This window comes from Manis javanica, chromosome 10 (genome assembly GCF_040802235.1).
Source record: "Manis javanica isolate MJ-LG chromosome 10, MJ_LKY, whole genome shotgun sequence".
NCBI lineage: Eukaryota > Metazoa > Chordata > Mammalia > Pholidota > Manidae > Manis > Manis javanica.
Window position 1 is genome coordinate 111,829,185 of NC_133165.1, and position 16,699 is coordinate 111,845,883.

Consider the following 16,699-nt stretch of genomic DNA (forward strand, 5'->3'; position numbering starts at 1 on the left):
TGATGTATTTAATGCCATGAAGCAGAAGGGCCTGGAACCAAGATTACTTTATCTGGCGAGATTTCATTTAAATTTGAAGGAGGGATTAAACAATTTCCAGATAAGCAAAAGCTGAGAGAGTTTACCTCCCACAAACCATCTCTGCAGTCTATTTTGGAGGGACTGCTATAGATGGAAGTGTTCCTAGGGGTGGATAGCTGTCACCAGAGGTAGGAAAACCATGATAGGGAGGGTGGAGCAGCTGACTGTGAGGCAAATGCAAAATTAAATTGACTATCCACAAAGTCAATCAAGGGATAGACAAAAAGTACAGAATTTGATACCTAATATATAAAGAATGAAGGAGGAAGAAAAAGGAAGAGAAGTAGAAAAGAACCTTTAGATTGCGTTTGTAACAGCATACTAAATGAGTTAAGTTAGACTCTTAGATAGTAAGGAAAGTAACCTGGAACCTTTGGTAACCACGAATCTAAAGCCTGAAATGGCAATAAGTACATACCTATCGATAATCACCCTAAATGTAAATGGACTGAATGCACCAATCAAAAGACATAGAGTCACTGAATGGATAAAAAAAACAAGACCCATCTTATGCTGCTTACAAGAGACTCACCTCAAACCCAAAGACATGCCAAGACTAAAAGTCAAGGAATGGAAAAATATTTCATGCAAACCATAGGGAGAAAAAAGCAGGTGTTGCAGTACTAGTATCAGACAAAATAGACTGCAAAACAAAGAAAGTAACAAGAGATAAAGAAGGATATTACATAATGATAAAGGGCTCAGTCCAACAAGAGGATATAACCATTATAAATATATATGCACCCAACACAGGAGCACCAGCATATGTGAAACAATTACTTAACAGAACTAAAGGAGGAAATAGAATGCAATGCATTCATTTTAGGAGACTTCAACACACCACTCACTCCAAAGGACAGATCCACCAGACAGAAAATAAATAAGGACACAGAGGCACTGAACAACACACTAGAACAGATGGACCTAATAGATATCTGTAGAACTCTACACCCAAAAGCAACAAGATACACATTCTTCTCAAGTGCACATGGAACATTCTCCAGAATAGACCACATACTAGGCCACAAAAAGAGCCTTGGTAAATTTAAAAAGATTGAAATTCTACCTATCAGTTTTTCAGACCACAAAGGTATAAAACTAGAAATAAATTGTACAAAGAAAGCAAAAAGGCTCACAAACTCATGGAGGCCTAACAACATGCTCCTAAATAGTCAATGGATCAATGACCAAATTAAAATGGAGATCCAGCAATATATGGAAATAAATGACAACAACAACACAAAGCCCCAACTTCTGTGGGACCCAACGAAAGCAGTCTTAAGAGGAAAGTATATAGTAATCCAGGCATATTTAAAGAAGGAAGAAGAAACCCAAATGAATAGTCTAACATCACAATTATTGAAACTGGAAAAACAAGAACAAATGAGGCCTAAAGTCAGCAGAAGGAGGGACATAATAAAGATCAGAGAAGAAATAAACAAAATTGAGAAGAATAAAACAATAGAAAAAAATCAATGAAACCAAGAGCTGGTTCTTTGAGAAAATAAACAAAATAGATAAGCCTCTAGCCAGACTTATTAAGAGAAAAAGAGAATCAACACACATCAACAGAATCAGAAATGAGAAAGGAAACATCATGATGGACCCCACAGAAATACAAAGAATAATTAGAGACTACTATGAAAACCTATATGCTAACAAGCTGGAAAACCTAGAGGAAATGGACAACATCCGAGAAAAATACAACCTTCCAAGACTGATCAAGGAAGAAACACAAAATCTAAACAAACTAATTACCAGCAAAGAAATTGAAGCGGTAATCAAAAAACTACCCAAGAACAAAACCCCAAGGCCACATGGATTTACCTCGGAATTTTATCAGACATACAGAGAAGATATAATACCCATTCTCCTTAAAGTTTCCCAAAAAATAGAAGAGGAGGGAATACTCCCAAACTCATTCTATGAAGCCAATATCACTCTAATACCAAAACCAGGCAAAGACCCCACCAAAAAAGAAAATTACAGACCAATATCCCTGATGAATGTAGATGCAAAAATACTCAACAAAATATTAGCAAACCGAATTCAAAAACACATCAAAATGATCATACACCACGACCAAGTGAGACTCACCCCAGGGATGCAAGGATGGTACAACATCCAAAAATCCGTCGACATCATCCACCACATAAACAAAAAAAAGGACAAAAACCACATGATCATCTCCATAGATGCTGAATAAGCATTCGACAAAATTCAACATCCATTCATGATAAAAACTCTCAACAAAATGGGTATAGAGGGTAGGTAACTCAACATAATAAAGGCCATATATGATAAACCCACAGCAACATCATACTGAACAGTGAAAAGCTGAAGGCTTTTCCTCTGATATCGGGAACAATACAGGGATGCCCACTCTCCCCACTGTTATTCAACATAGTACTGGAGGTCCCAGTCACGGCAGTTAGACAAAACAGAAATACAAGGAATCTAAATTGGTAAAGAAGAAGTTAAACTGTCACTATTTGCAGATGACATGATACTGTACATAAAACACCCTAAAGACTCCACTCCAAAACTATTAGAACTGATATCGGAATACAGCAAAGTTTCTGGATACAAAATTAACACACAGAAATCTGTGGCTTACCTATACACTAACAATGAACTAACAGAAAGAAAAATCAGGAAAACAATTCCATTCACAGTTGCAACAAAAAGAAAATACGAATAAACCTTACCAAAGAAGTAAAAGACCTATACCCTGAAAACTATAAGACACTCTTAAGAGAAATTAAAGAGGACACTAACAAATGGAAACTCATCCCATGCTCTTGGCTAGGAAGAATTAATATAGTCAAAATGGCCATCTTGCCCAAAGCAATATACAGATTTGATGCAATCCCTAACAATTCACCAACAACATTCTTCAACGAACTAGAACAAATAGTTCAAAAATTCATATGGAAACACCAAAGACCCCGAATAGCCAAACCAGTCCTGAGAAGGAAAAATAAAGTGGGGGTGATCTCACTCCCCAACTTCAAGCTCTACTACAAAGCCACAGTAATCAAGACAGTTTGGTACTGGCACAAGAACAGAGCCACAGACCAGTAGATCAGAATAGAGACCCCAGATATTAACCCAGACATATATGGTCAATTAATATATGATAAAGGAGCCATGGACATACAATGGGAAAATGACAGTCTCTTCAACAGATGGTGCTGGCAAAACTGGACAGCTACATGCAAGAGAATGAAACTGGATCACTGTCTCACCCCATACACAAAAGTAAATTTGAAATGGATCAAAGACCTGAATGTAAATCATGAAACCATAAAACTCTTAGAAAAAAACACAGGCAAAAATCTCATGGACATAAACATGAGTGACTTCCGTGTGAGCATATCTCTCCGGGCAAGGGAAACAAAAGCAAAAATGAACAAGTGGGACTATATCATGCTGAAAAGCTTCTGTACAGCAAAGGACACCATCAATAACACAAAAGGGTACCCTACAGTATGGGAGAATATATTCATAAATGACAGATCCGATAAAGGGTTGACATCCAAAATATACAAAGTGCTCACACACCTCAACAAACAAAAAGTGAACAATCCAATTAAAAAATGGGCAGAGGAGCTGAACAGACAGTTCTCCAAAGAAGAAATTCAGATGGCCAAGAGACACATGAAAAGATGCTCCACATCGCTTGTCATCAGAGATGCAAATTAAAATCACAATGAGATATCACCTCACAGCAGTAAGGATGGCCACCATCCAAAAGACAAACAACAACAAATGTTGGTGAGGTTGGGAAGAAAGGGAAACCCTCTTTCACTGCTGGTGGGAATGCAAATTACTTCCACCATTGTGGAAAGCAGTATGGAGGTTCCTCAAAAAGCTCAAAATAGACTTACCATTTATCCCGGGAATTCCACTTCTGGGAATTTACCCTAAGAATGCAGCAGCCTAGTTTGAAAAAGACAGATGCACCCCTATGTTTATCGCAGCACTATTTACAATAGCCAAGAAATGGAAGTAACCTAAGTGTCTACCAGTAGATGAATGGATAAAGAAGATGTGGTACATATACACAATGGAATATTATTCCTCCATAAGAAGAAAACAAAACCTACCATTTGCAACAACATGGATGGAGCTAGAGGGTATTATGCTCAGTGAAATAAGCCAGGCGGAGAAAGACAAGTACCAAATGATTTCACTCATATATGGAGTATAAGAACAAAGGAAAACTGAAGGAACAAAACAGCAGCAAAATCACAGAACCCAAGAATGGACTAACGGTTACCAGAGGGAAAGGTACTGGGCAGGAGGGGTGGGAAGGTAGGAATAAGGGTGGGGAAAAAGCAAGGGGGCCTTACAATTAGCATGTATAATGTGGGGGGGGCACGGGGAGGGCTGTGCAACACAGAGAAGACAAGTAGTGAGTCTACAGCATCTTACTATGCTGATGGACAGTGACTGTAATGGGGTTTATGGGGAGGCACTTGGTGAAGGGGGAGTCTAGTAACCATAATGTTCTTCGTGTAATTGTAGATTAATGATAATAAAATGAATTTTAAAAAAAGAATATTAAGAAAAAAAGAAATTAAGAGAACAATTCCATTTATAGCAGCATCTAAAAGAAAAACTTAGAAATAAGTTTAGCCAAGGAAGTCAAAAATTTATACATGAAAACTACAAAATGTTAGAAGAAATTAAGGAAGTCACTAATAAATGGAAATAAATCCATTCCTTTTTCATGGATTAGAAGATAACACTGTTAAAAAGTCAATACCACCCAAACTGATCCACAGATTCAACGTACTCCCTAACAAAATCCTGACAGTATTTTTAGTAGAAATTTAAAAATTCATTCTAAAATTCATATTGAAACTGAAGGGACTCTGAATAGCACAAAAAATCTTGATTTTAAACTTCCTGATTTTAAAACTTAACATGTAGCAACAGTCATCAAAACAATGTGGTACTAGCATAAAGATAGATATATAGACCAATGGAATAAAACAGAGAGCCCAGAATAAACCCTTATATATAGGTGAGATGACTGTCAACAAGGGGGCAAAAATCATTCAATGGGAAAAGAATATTGTCTTTTTGACAAATATTATTGGGAAAACTGGATATCCACATACAAAAGAATGAATCTCCGGATCCTTACCCAACACTATACACAAAAATTAATGCAAAATGAACATCTTTAATCTTGGGCAGAGATTCAGTAAATATGTGCTGAGAGACTGAGGGTCCACACTTGTTCTAGTCTTCCCAGTTCTGCTTGGGAAGGTTGAGACAGATCTCGATTAAGTGCCCTCAGTATAAACAAAAGGTGAGTATTCTATGCCAGCCAGAATGCTGTGGGTGGCTCTCCTTTAGACATACACCCCCTCCCCCACATCACCATATACAAACACACACAGTATGTACACCACACACATACATCATACATACATCACAGGCACCCCACAGGGCTCACACAACACATCCGGCAACACATACCGCACACCCCCATCACGTACATGCACCACACATGCCCCACGTGCCCACACCCTGCCAGGAGTGATCGCATCCAGGCCCACCCCATGTACAGATCTTGAGCAGGAGCACTCCTGTGTGATCCGTTTATACGTCAATAAAATTCTGCCAATTCTCTATATACTTCCCCCCTTCTGCCCTGGTTCTACAAATACTGTGAAATGAAGCAATAATCAATGTGTGGTTCTAGGGATCTGGGAAAGCCTGCTCCGCCCTCCTCCCATCTCTGCTGCTCGCTGCTTGAGTCCTAAATCCTTCCCTGGAGAGCATCATTTTTCAGCTTAGTGCTCTGATGGATGTGAAAAATGAAATCCCACCAAGGGAGAATAATGCCAGACTTGGATTAGCCGTGTGCACCTTAGTATGAATCAATGTGTGAGGGAGACACGTGACTTTTAGTTGGAGCAATGGGAGGCAAAAGCATGGGGTGGACAAGGAGACAGGGAAATGCAGGAAGCCTTCAGGTGGGCGGAGAGGGAGAGCTTCAGAGGGGCATCTGAGGGAGTGGTGGGGAATCGCACCAGCATTTTGTGGATGGTCTCCAGCCAGCCCCGTCTTCCTCTTTATTGCAAGCCAGGTGAGAGCAGAAACTGGCTGGCCCCCCAGATCATGGAGGTAGCAGATAAAGTAGGTGAGATGAGATGAAAAAGCAGGAACAAAGAACCCAGCCCAGCTCAGAAGCTCCACAGGGACAGTCCCCAAAGTCAATCTCCCCATGGGAATGGAGGACAGAGCGTGTCTCCTCCCCATCCTGCACTGCACCCCCTTCAAGCTGGCTGCAGATGAAGGCAGGACTCAGACCTTGACTTTATCCTTGACAGTGGAGTCAAAGACAGTCTTCCTTTGTTTGATTTCATTTTTGAGGCATAAGGATGGGGAGGAAAGAGGGCATCATCACAGCGTTTCAGAGCACCCACAATGTGCTCCAAGCACCCTGGATCCTCATTACTAAGAAGACCTGCACTCATTCATTGAGTCAAACATTTTTTTAAAGGTATTTTGATTTTTAGTCAAACTTCCATTTAAATAATGAGTTTTAGAGGAGGAAGAAGCCAAAGTCTTCAATGGGACACTGATCACTGAACAATGAGGAGCTCTGCCAGCAGAGCGTTCTCTCCTATGCCCCTTACTCCTCCAGAGTCACATCAGAAAGAAAAGAACTTGATTCACTTCCCACCCACACCGCCCTGTCTTCTCCCATCACTACAGGAACACACACTGGGCAGACGTGGGACAGCTGAGCACAGAGCCGGGACTCCTTGTACAACATCCCCATGCTGAGCCAATGCTGACTCCCTGGGCCTCCCCTGCTTCCAGCTGCTGCAGGAGACCGCTGCTAGGCTCGCACCTGTGCCCTCCTCTAACAGGCTTGCTCTGGGCCAAGGCGATGCTGGACTTCTGGAAGAACGTCTCTCCCCAGCATCTTGCTCTCACGGGTTTCTCTTGGGAGTCCTCCCTCGGTAAATCCCTTGCACAGGGATCCCAGTCTCTGGTGCTGCTTCTCAGGGGCCTGACTAGGACACTCTCATCTACTTTCTTGCTTTGGAAGATCCTGGGGCTGAAAGTGTCCCTCCAGGCTGGAGTTTGGTCCTCCTGCATTTCAGTTGTTTGCTTAGCCAGGGAGCCCTCCAAGCAGAGTCCACCCTTCACCACCACAGAAGCCATCTCACTCGGGCTTGGGAGGGGTCTGGAGAGGCCTGTGAGAGTGGATGCTATCTAAGCATCTCAGATGGCCCCCTCGGGATCCCGCCTGCAGGGTGACATCAATAAGAAAACCATGCTTCCATCTGTATTAGTTTTCCAGCACTGCTGTAACAAAGTACAGCAAACGGAATGGCTTAAAACAACTGGAGTGCATTACCTTACAGTTCTGGAGGCTGGAAGTCCAAAATCAAGGTGTCAACAGGGCATGTTCCTTCTGAAACCTGTGTGGAAGAATCAGCCCTTGCCCCATCTAGCTTGTGCCTGCCAGCAATCCTGGCATTCCTTGGCTAGTAGATGTGTCACTCCAGTCTCTGCTTCTGTTGTCACATGGCTGTCTTCTCCTGCGCGTCTCTTCTCAGAAGGATATCAGTCATATTTGATAATGGACTCATCCTATTCCACTATGACCTCATCTTAACTAATTACTTCTGCAATGAACTGATTTTCAAATAATGTCACACTCTGAGGTACTGGGGGTTAGGACTTCAATATATCTTTGTGGGGGGACACAATTCAACCCATCATACCATCTCTGCCATTTGTTAGCTATGGGATGCCTCCAGTTAGGTAACTACTCTCTGTTTCACCTCCAGCTTATAGGAATGAGGATTTCAGGGTGATATGGCTAGAGGGAAGAATGAGTGGGGTCATGTATGTCCATTTTCCACCTTGGTGCCTGGTGTGTGGAGGTAGATGTCCAATAAATGGTGATGCTTAATGCTCTCTTGGATACCCAAAGGCTTTTGTTGCAGTCCCGGTTCTCCCCGCACCACACCAAGCAGCTTCTGCACAGGAGTGCTTACATTTGCCATGTAGATCTATTTTGTAACAGTAAAAGATTACTGGAGCCGCTCAGGAAGTTAGGCTTCAGGTTCCTTATTGAAGTGCCACTGCCAGTGACTGCTTGATGAGCAATAGGAGTGCTAAGAATATATTGGCTGTGACAGCCTGGGTGAGCCTAGCATGCACAGAGGACTCAACACACAGCCTTCTCTGGCCTAACAATGACTTTACACTACACACAAATCAATCTTCCAGAGGCAATTTCCTGTTGCCAGGACAAAGCTCTCTCCCTTCTTCCACCCTCCTGCCGATGCACTCCCCTTCACGCAGGGCTCCAACAAAGGGGTGACTGTTCAACGTTTCTCTTAATTGATGCTGTGACAGGTCCTTTTGCTGACCCATCCTGGCATCTGTCTGCCTTATTCAGGGCAGCCCAGCATCAACCTGAAATTGTCAGCTGTTTCCAGGATAATCAGTTCTCTTCCTGATCTGAGTCTCAAAGGTTACATTGATTTATTCAGTCTTTGCAGGAGGCGGGCTCCTCTCCCCACCCCTAACCCCAAACTCGACAAAACAAAGGCAATGAAAGACTAACTTGAACTTTACATTCTCTTGCCCTCTCACCTTGCAGAAACTCTTCATCAACCATCAGTGCTCCTCAAATTTTAAGGTGCAAATGCATCACTTATGATGCCCAGGCTTCTGGTCCACAGACCACACTTTGAACAGTGACACCTAAATGCTCCCTCTCCATGATGTTGATAGATATGCCAGGGATGTGACAGGTAATAGGACCAAGGTTTCCTCTTGGTGCTAGATGGGCAGGAGGGACAGAGAACCTAACTGCCTGGGGAGTTAATGGGGACCTCCCAGAAATGTAAGCCACAGTGAAGGGAGTGCTTCTAGAAAGGTGGCTCTGGCAATGGCCTGCTATGTGGAGAAGGGAAAGGAGGGGCTGGACAGAAGGCAGAGGGGACATGAGGAGGCTCTTGGAATAATCAAGAACAGACATGATAAAGTGTAAAGTAGGAGAGAGGTGAAGGGGGAGGTCTGACAGGTGTGGGGGAATGAGAAATTAGCTTCCTGGAAGGCTGTCAGGGGTGGTAACCTTAGGAAAGAGCAAGGGGAGGAGGGAATGTGCAGCGAGGTGGATGAGGAGGGATGTGCTCACCACTGACCTGACTGCCAATCGGAGGGGTCCCTGCAAGGGGCTTTCAGTAAGAGGCAGGTGGGGGAAAAAGCAGGGGACAACATGGGAAGCAGTGGGTGGGAGCAACTGGCGTCTCTGGGCAAGGAGTCAGTGCAGCCTGGACTGCCTCAGGACAGCAGCCTGCCACCCGCCACCCACCACATGTTGATAAGCAGTGGCGTCTGGTGGGTGGCCCTGTCCCCTCTGCACAGGACCACGCTTCAGTTACTGTTCTGGCTCTATGAGTCCCTTCTGTTGGTTTTTGGGTTTATTGGGTTGGATTTTTTTGTCTCATTACTTTTAGCTTTTCTTCTCTTCTAATGTAAGTTTTAGGTCATAAATTTGTCTTGGCTTTTATGGTATCTCACAAGTTTGAATATAAGGTATGTTCATTATCTTTCAATTCTAAGTAATTTAAATATCAATCATGAATTCTTTGACCCATTAGTTATTGAGAGAGGTGTTTTAAAAGTTCCAAATATATGTTTTTAAGACTTTATCTCTTTCTTATTCATTTCTAACTATTTGAGTGGTGTACAGGGAATATGGTCTGTATGTCACTGGTTCACTGAAACTTGTTGAGATTTACATTGCAGCTTTATAGGTAGTTAATTTTTTAAGCTATCCCATGTGTATTTGAAAGAATTCATAGTGCCTAATTTTGATATGTTCATTTATGTGTTCAATGAATTACCAAGTGGTTGCTTTGTACCTAGCAAGATTATAGGTGAGGGGAATATGGCATTACAAAATAGATAATTATTTCTGTTCCGAAGACTTTTATTCTAGAGGGTGAGGCAGACAATACACAAAGTAAAGTATAATAATAATTTTAAAAGTTTACATAGTGCTACTATGTGCCAGGCCTTGTTCTAAATATTATGTTTATATGGAATCATGAATTCTCATAATACCTATTAGATAGGGACTATTATTATTCCCACTTTAGAATCAATGATAATGAGGTACAGAAAGATGAACTAATTTGGCCAGGGTTACATAACTACTAAGTGGCAGTGCTGAGATTCAAATCTAGGCAGTCAGATACCAGAAGATGAGAATCAGAAGGCAAACTAAATATATATATATATAACTTTAGAAAAGGACAATAAAAATGAGCAAGGGACAATTAAAAAGTGAGGAGGCAATTTAAGAAAAGAACTAACTAGAACTTTAAAAAATATATTATGGATAGGTTAACCAGAAGATTATAGACAATTTGAAGAGAAAAGTGAGTGGACTGGATCTGAAGCTATTACACAGCATATAGCTCAGATAGACGAGATGGCAAACATCAAAGAGAGTAACCAACCACCGAACGTGAGAGAGTCTAACATACATCTACCCAGAGTTCAACAAGGTAAGATGGAAGAGAATGAAATAGAGGAAATATTTGGAGAGAGAAAAACAGCATTTATAGAAAAATGCACATAAACACATTTGTGCAAATATTTCCATGGATACTCCCCATAGCTCTCTGGAGGCCCATGGAGCCTATGTTAAAGGTCCCTTTGCAACAGGCACTGCTGATTACCTATTCACTCTGTTCTCGTCTTTCCCCTATTAACGGCCCCAAATTTATTTGGGGGAGCAGCCACAACTTGGGATGGCCATGTGTGACTCAGTTCTGAGCAATGAGGCAAAAAGCTTTTGGAAAAGGGATAAATTTAGCTGACATGTTTCCTTTACCTGTTGCTCTTAACCATCCTGCTTGGAACTCGAATGCAATGTTTGGAGGTTCAGCAGGCATCTTATGACCATGTGAAGGGAAGCTCATGCTACAGATGGTCAAATAGAGGACAGGAAGCCTGAATGCCCTTCGTGGACTGACTACATCCAGATTTGCTGTCTAAAAAAAATAACTTCCTTTTGATAAAGCCACAATGGTTAGGTTTCTACTAGGTGCAGCTAAATATAATCCTTATTGATACTAACTGCCTTCCATCTACCTGTAACACTAGACAGTCCACAGGCCAGGGAGAGGCAGAAAGTAACAGATCAGTAAAAACTTATGTTTGCTTTAGACTTCAGCCTTTCAAGAAACGGCAACTACTTCTTGTTCCATGATACCTCTCCCACCCAAGGGAAAAGTAAGAATAGTGAGAAACAATTTTAAGCAGGAGTTTTTATCCCTACCACTATAATCTTTCTTTTTTTTTAGAATTATATTCTTTTAGGAAAATATTATCTTTCCATCCTGGACTCCTTCTCTTTCTCTAACAGTATCCAAACAACAAAGTGCAGATGGAGACACAGCTTTGGGATCTGCTAAAGGCCTGTACTTCTTTCTCCCCATTTCGCGCCCCTCATTTTCATTCTCCTTTCTTCCCCTGGCCTTTTCCCTCACCCATTCATCAACTCAGCCATCTGGATGTTGCTCAGTCCATGTGAAGGTATGACTGGGCCCCTTGGTGCTGAGGCTTCTGGTGACAATGGGACAAGCTGTCCCCGTTCATGTTGTACCCTGAAAACTTACCCAGTGGTGATCAACCAGGTCAAGGAGAGAATTTAGAATTTACCAAGGTCACAGAGCCATAGGAATGCCTAAAAATGAGTAATTCACCTATCACACCAAGAGCCTCCATGTCATAATATCACAGTGCAACAAATTAGGTCTTCATTTTCTTTCAAACATGGCATTGATACGATGGTACTAGTCTTTCATATATATATATATATTTTTGTATGTGACAGTAGCAATCCTTTTCTCACTTGCTTCAAGAATTGCCCATAAAGGTCTTACGTGAGAGTGACAGAGAGGTCTCCCTCTTTCAGGAAATCTAATGTTGTATAAATCAAGGATTCCAGCCATGCTGAGGAATACCATGAAAGACTCTTGATTTTGCAAATATGGTAAAGGCATCACCTTGCAAAGCAGATGTATCTGCCCTCTCCCATTTATATAAAGAAAAGACAGTGAAAGGAAAAGAGCACAGTCTAATCTTAAGATGAGCAGGCCCTGCAGATGGGCAGAGTTAGGGACTTGAAGCTACTAACGCAACATTGAGGAGAGCTCTGGAGGTCTAGCCATGCTACTAAATCCAACACTTTCTGCCATTGCCAGTGTCTGGATGAAGAACAACCATAAAAGCTGCTGTGCCATTCCAGTGATTTTTAAGCTAAAGCCTACCTTTAAATTCTTTTGAAGAAAGGGAGACAATGATTGTTTTAAAAACAAATGCTGTCATTAACATTTGAAAAACAGGATAGTCTGAGGGTTCCTTAAACCTAGTAATCCTTCCTTCTCCCAAGATCTACACCTACTACAAACCAAACAAGCATAGAAGCATCTGCTAAAAACAAGTAAATTATTCTGAAAATCAATTAAATTAGGTATTCTCTTTGAAACATGCATTTCAAAGGGAAGTCTAGGAAAAGAGTCAATTAGAAGCTGTGGTATTGAACAGTTTATTTTAAGTCAGGCGCTCTGTCTTTCAGTTTTGCTAATAGCGTGGACTTTGACTTTCCTCATCATTAACTCCGGTTATCTAGTGAGATCCCTCTGGGCTTGGTTTGTTAGTACTTTTCCAAGTGACATTTCCCCCATTTTAATGTCCTAAAAGCATAATGAGGTGAATGAATCACAAATAATAATTTTAAAAATCTAGTCAGGAACAAAATGGGACTCATTGCCGTGAGGAAGTAGCATTCTGATGGGAACAGGAAATCGCCTGGGAACAGGGGAGAATACACGGCCACCGTGCACGTGTACTGCTCGCTACCGGCCAGGCACTATTCTAAGCACTGATATGTATTCACTCACTAAGTCCCAGTAAAAACACGTCACAGAAGAGGGAACTTAGGCACAGAGAAGTTAAGTAATCTGCTTAAAGTCGCTCAGCTAGCAAGTGACCAAGTTGGTATATAACTAAGGCAACCTGGCTGGGCCTGGACTGCTTCAGCACCTTTAAGGAAGGGGACTGGAAAGGCATGGGAAGAGGTGAAATGTACAGAAGGAGGAGGACACTAAGTCCACACCGATCAGTGTATTAGCTTCCCGGGGCTGCTGTAACAACGAACCTTGGGTTTGGTGGTTTAAAACAACAGACATTGTATTCTCTTACAGTTCTGGAGGTCAGAGTCCAAAATCAAGGCTGTGCGCTCTCTGATGGCTCCTGGGGGTTGAATCCTACCTCCCCTCTTCCAGCTCCTCGTGGCTCCAAGGCTTGTGGCGGCACCACTCTAACCTCCACGTCCATCTCCACGGGGCCTTCACACTGCGTCTCTCCTGTGTGTCTTTTATAAGGATACTTGTTCTTGGATTCAGGGCCTGCCTGGATAATCCAGGAAGACCTTGTCTCAAGATCTTTAATTTAATAACATCTGACTTCTTTTTTTCCAAATAAGGTCACATTCACAGGTTCCAGGGATTAAGATATATAATTTTGGGGATCACTATTGAAGCCACTACAATCAATTATGACTTTATGATGTTGTAAGAAACAGAAAACTCACCTCAGCCTGGCTAAAATTAAAAGTAGATCTCCCGGCTCGCCTAGCTCAAGAGCCCGAGGAGCACTAGCTGCAGGCGAGGCACTCAGGAGCGGCACCCTCCTCAGGCAGGCTCTTCCCTGAGTGTCTGAAAGGGCTGTCAGAGGCTCCTGGGTTCCATGTTTCCTTGGTCAAGTCCACATGGATGAGAGAAGCTTGTCGTCTGTGAGCAAGAGTGACACCATTTTGTCATATTCTCCGTGAGGACCAAAGGATCACCTTTACCCTCCCTTTCCTTTGACACACAAATACTCCTTATAATGCCGGGGTCTTGTTTGCAGAGTTTAAAAATGAACTTAGCAAACACTCAAGGTAGGAGAGCAAGGGAGAGGCTTTTATTTAGAGATAAAGTGAGAGGACAAAGCTCCTAGCTCACACCAGGAGAGGACAAGAGAGCCCATAGTTGTGTGTTGTCTGGGGGTTTTATATGCAGTAGAGGATTTTCAGGAACCCGATAAAGGGTTTAGGGGTGTGGACTTGTTAAGCGGTCTTAGAATGTTTATCCTTGATGAAACGTTAAGTCTCTTTTCTCATCAGTCCTCCAGGTAATTCTGTAAAATTAACATTTTACAAGGCAATCTTTCTTGCTTTTACTATGTTGTTTATGGCTGGGCTTGCTTGCCATTATTAATTGCCCAGGTAGCAGATCACCTGATCAGGTCTGAAGGAGGAAAAACAGCACATAGGCCTGAGCCTTTTAGCATGCTAGAGTGAACCTTGCACGTGAATACAAATGATTAGCATAATAAAAAATGGGCTATGCTGAGATACTTTCCTTTAACTGGGGAATATTAACTGATCTCACTGAAGAATGACTCTAGAGCTCAATGACTCCAGAGCACAGAGTTTTGGTGGGGGGTTTCTTTGCATAGAGTTACATTGTTCTTACTGTAATTATCCTGCCTTGCTTTTTCTGGAGGCCTTTAACCTACTCTGTCTAAACCCACAGTCTCTGTCTCACTTAGGTAGATACCTAGCTTGGCACAGTTACCATTATTCCCTGGGACAGGCCTCCTTGCTCTAAATTCCAGCAATGAAACTCAGACATCAGCTTGGGTTTCATTGTGCACACAAGTGGCTGCCCTGCACACAGACAGATGCTTTCTCCTTGCCTCTATAAATCAGTCTCCCTAAACCTAAAGAGCACAGAGATCTATGTGTCCTGCAGCTGCCCAGGACAAGCTTCTGTAGGTAAGATCCCCTCAAAGAATGTCTAGTTGAATTCCAACTGGAATTGTCAGCTTTTCTTTGATCTCACGGCCCATTGGGCCTTCAAGAGTCAGCTTGCTTATTCCTCCCCCAAGTGGAACACTTTCCCTCCCAGGAAACCCCAGCCCATGTTTCTTTGCCTCCCATCAGTAGACCTGTCTCTGTGACCAGCGGGTGTGTGTGTGTTGGCTGTCCCAAGCCAGTCAGGAACCAGGGCCTAGAAGGAGAAATGGTGACCCTCATTCAGAATGCATGGCTAACAGCAGGAGAGTCCCCAACTTAAAATCAACGTACTGTTGGCAGATAGTCAACCAATGTCCACTCTGGACCCTTAGTCCTTCCTGCAACCTACTCACGTGGCCATGGCTTCTTTCACCTTCTGGATGTTGAAATGGAGGTTCAGGAATATGGACTGAATTGATCAAAATCCCTCACTAATAAAAGGAGCAGAACCACAATTGATGCTCAGGGCAGCCTGACTCTAAAGCCTTTCCCCTGCCTGCGGCCAGCCCCGGGGCCCAGTCTCTTGTCTTATAGAAAGCCCCAGGCACTTGCCTTGGAGCTCTGCCAGCATGGATAGGAGTGGGTTAGCTGAAACTGAAATAAAAAATGTTAAGGAAAATTACCACCAGACAGTTCTCCAGAGAACTAATGAAAGGGTTTGAGATAAAAGATAACCACAACACAAAAATTAAATACTACCTCACCTTACACTGATTAATGACCATTGATACTTTCATTCCCAAACTGTAAGAGTCTCCTAATGTTCTAGCAAGCTTGGTTGAAAAGGGTGTTCCCTGTTGTATCAGTGGGAAAATTAATTCTCTTCAGGACCACTGGACCCTGGCTCCCTTGCCGTTTTCCCTGTCAGCTTGACAGTTCTGGTCCTGACGGGCAAGAGATGAATGTAGGGCAGTCCTGGGGAGGGTAGATTTTGCCAGCACCAAGAAGTTGTGATTTTTATAAAGCCAGACAACCTGTTATTACAGAAGGAACCTTAAAGGTTTCTCACTTCATCCCTTTACTTAACATGGGGACCCCCTTTACTTAACATGGGGACCCCCTTTACTTCAGGGCAGAGACTGTAATTCCTCTTTGTGTTCTGAGCACTGCACAGGGTCTGGCCCCAGCAAAGGTGTTCAATCAATGTCTGTCAAATAAATGAGTGAATAAAGAAACACACCTCTTTTAGTGAATTCAAAACTGATCAGGTTCTCGGGGTCTGAGTCCCCTCCTTACTGCTTACCAAACTCACACAACCAAACTCATAAGAAATTGCTATGTAAAGCAGAATAGAGAAAACATCTTTTCCTTTTCCTTTTGCATGAGGGGTGATGGGGAGGGGGTGTGTTTGTGGGTCTTCAGAATGATGGAGTGGGTATTGGGAAGAGGCTGGAAAAATTGTTGTAATACTTTGGTTTATCAACATCTTGTGAGAGGATTTGGGGAAGATGGCGGAATAGGGAGCACCAGGAATCTGTCCCCCCACCTAGACAGCAGTTACGCTGGGAGATCTGGCCGATGTGAATGTTTTGAAGCTCTGGAATCTACTGAAGGCTTGCAACTTCTCGGGGAAGGCTTAGACAGTAAGCTGCAACAGAGCGAATGCAATCTATAAAACTGGAGAAATGATTTGCAAATTATATATCTTATATGGGATATGTGATTCATAGCCAGAATATACAGAGAACTAACACTCAACAAGAACAAAAA

General features: G+C 42.5%; 1 long non-coding RNA gene across 1 annotated transcript in view; it reads right to left on the reverse strand.

The window, feature by feature from the left end:
• LOC140843654 (uncharacterized) overlaps positions 1–11,866 on the reverse strand; it is a 32,842-nt gene extending 20,976 nt beyond the window's left edge. Inside the window, exon 1 of the long non-coding RNA XR_012121617.1 lies at positions 11,634–11,866. This is a non-coding gene — a long non-coding RNA (uncharacterized lncRNA). The remainder of the gene's footprint in view (positions 1–11,633) is intronic.
• Positions 11,867–16,699: the final 4,833 nt, after the last annotated feature.